At 36.0% G+C, this 2,500-nt stretch overlaps 1 protein-coding gene across 5 annotated transcripts in view; it reads left to right on the top strand.

Moving 5' to 3' along the window:
- The window catches only part of LOC115221577, a 320,490-nt gene that overhangs the window by 169,824 nt on the left and 148,166 nt on the right, over positions 1-2,500 (top strand). The window contains exon 1 of one of the 5 annotated variants that reach the window (XM_036510766.1): positions 2,022-2,181. The exons of the other annotated variants lie outside the window; for them this stretch is intronic. The gene's annotated coding sequence lies outside the window, so the exon portion shown is untranslated. Of the gene's footprint in view, positions 1-2,021; positions 2,182-2,500 lie in introns of those variants that run through there. 5 annotated transcript variants of the gene reach the window in all.

Below are 2,500 nucleotides of genomic sequence, written 5' to 3'. Positions count from 1 at the left end.
CTTATTAAGTAAAGTAAGGGAGAGAACTCTGAAATTTAAATTGATTAAAATCAAATACGGACAAACAACGTGGAATGAATTTGATCTTTGGTAAGATGACGCCTTGTCTTAGTAGTTTTAAGGGTGTTGCTCTTGTGATCGTAGTTTCGCTTCCCCGGACCGGACGGTGAATTATGTTCTGGAGCAAAAATACTACATTTCACGTTGCTTCAGTCCACTCAGCTGTATATGAGTAATCCTGACTGGCTCCCCGTTTAGGGTTTATGTTGTGATCTCAGTCACTAATATGCATGGAAAGCGTTTAATCAGCCCCACGAATCCTGGGAGTAGAAAAAATAATGTCTAGGAGACTTAAATTTTCTAAGATGATGACTCCTAACATGTTTGAGTCTTATTAAGCCTTCTCAACAAAGTATAATTTAAAACGTAACCACGGGACTTTAGAACAACTTGGACAAAATATAGTGTTTATGGGAAAATATATATTCACTTATTAGACAGTAGAAAATTTCTATAGAATACGTTCTGTATCAAGAGCAAGTGTAGTTTAACAATGTAGTGTGCCAAATTCACTTTCAATTTACAGCAGAAATGCAATGCAAAATCATTAGCGCTAAAGACAAATGTTATCAGAATAGGCAAGGGAAATAACTCCAGAATTTAAAACGGATCAAAATTTATTTGGAGACACTGCGGAATGATTCAGATTTTTGATAAGCACGTTAAGAACTCTCTACTGTTGCTGCTGTTACAAAAACAACAACGAGACGAAGGAGAAGAGGAAGAAGAAAACAACTACTAGAATAACAGCAACAACAGCTACTGCAACTGCTGCCACTACTACTACTACTACTACTACTACTACTACTACTACTACTACTACTACTACTACTACTACTACTACTATGAGGATGAGGACGACGACGACGAAGACGATGACGTATACTGCAGCTATTACTTACAAATAATACAAGATAACGAAGATAATAAAAAGAAGAGAAAGAGGAAGAAAATTAGTGGTGGTGGTAGTAGTAGTAGTAGTAGTAGAAGAAGAAGAAGAAGAAGAAGAAGAAGAAGAAGAAGAAGAAGAAGAAGAAGAAGAATGAAACAATAAACAGGAATAATTGGTGCCTTTAGGTATAACCCTTGTTGAAGTTTCCATTACGCCTGAAGCAGTAAGCAATATCTAAGAGGGAAGTATCACTTGACAAAGTATAGATATGAGCATCGCCTGGAACTGCTCATTTTATTTGGAAAGAATATTTCTGTTTGAACTTTTCTAACCTGAAGGCAAGAGCCATTAAGACTTCCGTTTCTTAACGCTTACAGTGCCATGTAAAAGCAATAATTATTTTTTTCGAACATAGGCACGAAGCCAACATCAATACTGCTTTCCACAGCCCAGGCATTTTAAGTAACATCATTCGAAATTTTATGTTATTTTAAAGAGGCCGTGGATGTTGGAATATATAATTAGAGTAAAGGAAAACACGAAATACGTGGCAGTATTTGTGTTTGGGTGTTGCATAGATAGATAGAATCGATTATACCGATTTCTAGTGTTTGACTTTTATTTATTTGATCGAACCTGGAAATATTAGATTCAAAGTTGACCTCTGATGAAATTAGAGTTCTGATTTTAAAGGTAGATAACGAAATAATTTAACACCATTTTGTCAGGGCCTCTTTCGACTCAGTATTGCAACAAACACAAGAGCAGCAGCAGCAGCAATAACAGCAACAACATCAACAACAGCAAATTTCTTTATGGGCTATAAAGGCTCGAAGAGACGCAGAAAAAAAAATGCAAAATACTATTAAAGAAGAAGAAGATTACAAAGACGTGTGGTGTGGAGTGGAAAACGAGAGGATGAGGGAGAGGTGTTAATAAATATATATTTGAACGAATTGAACTTGAAGAACATACACGCTATAAAAGATATAAAAACCAAGAAATAAAATCTATAGCAAAGTTTTTCTCGAACTCATAAAAAAACATTCTTCATATGGTACATTTGTTGGAAGAACTAAAAGTTGACATGCTCTTTTCCCCACAAAATAGGTACCAGCTTACTACTATGCGTCACGACAGGGAAAAGAAACCTCTTGCAGTGATTTGCCAAAGTCTTTGGATGATTTCCTCGTTCCATCCAAAGAAAGACTCGAAAACAGACCTGAGAGGTATTTTGAGTAAAATTTCTTTTATTGGAAGAGGGAAGACATACAGCACCAAGTACGCCGTCTTTAAAACAGAGGATGGTAAAATGCACGATCAGATTGTTCTAGTCATACCTGCCCCCGAATTAGTATGGGGTTATCATGGGCATACATGTCCTTAGGATCTCATGAGACAAAACGAAAGCAAAAACAAAAAAAAACTTAACAAAAAACAAGCAAACAAAAAACATCAGTATCTTTTAAAGATTTCTGAGAGAAGAGCTTAAAACTCATCCTCCTGGTAGACATTCCAACTGCCACACGTGTGAACAACCAAAACATA

The sequence above is a fragment of the Octopus sinensis genome, linkage group LG18 (genome assembly GCF_006345805.1).
Source record: "Octopus sinensis linkage group LG18, ASM634580v1, whole genome shotgun sequence".
NCBI classification, from domain to species: Eukaryota; Metazoa; Mollusca; class Cephalopoda; order Octopoda; family Octopodidae; genus Octopus; species Octopus sinensis.
This window is presented reverse-complemented; position numbering and strand designations above follow the sequence as displayed.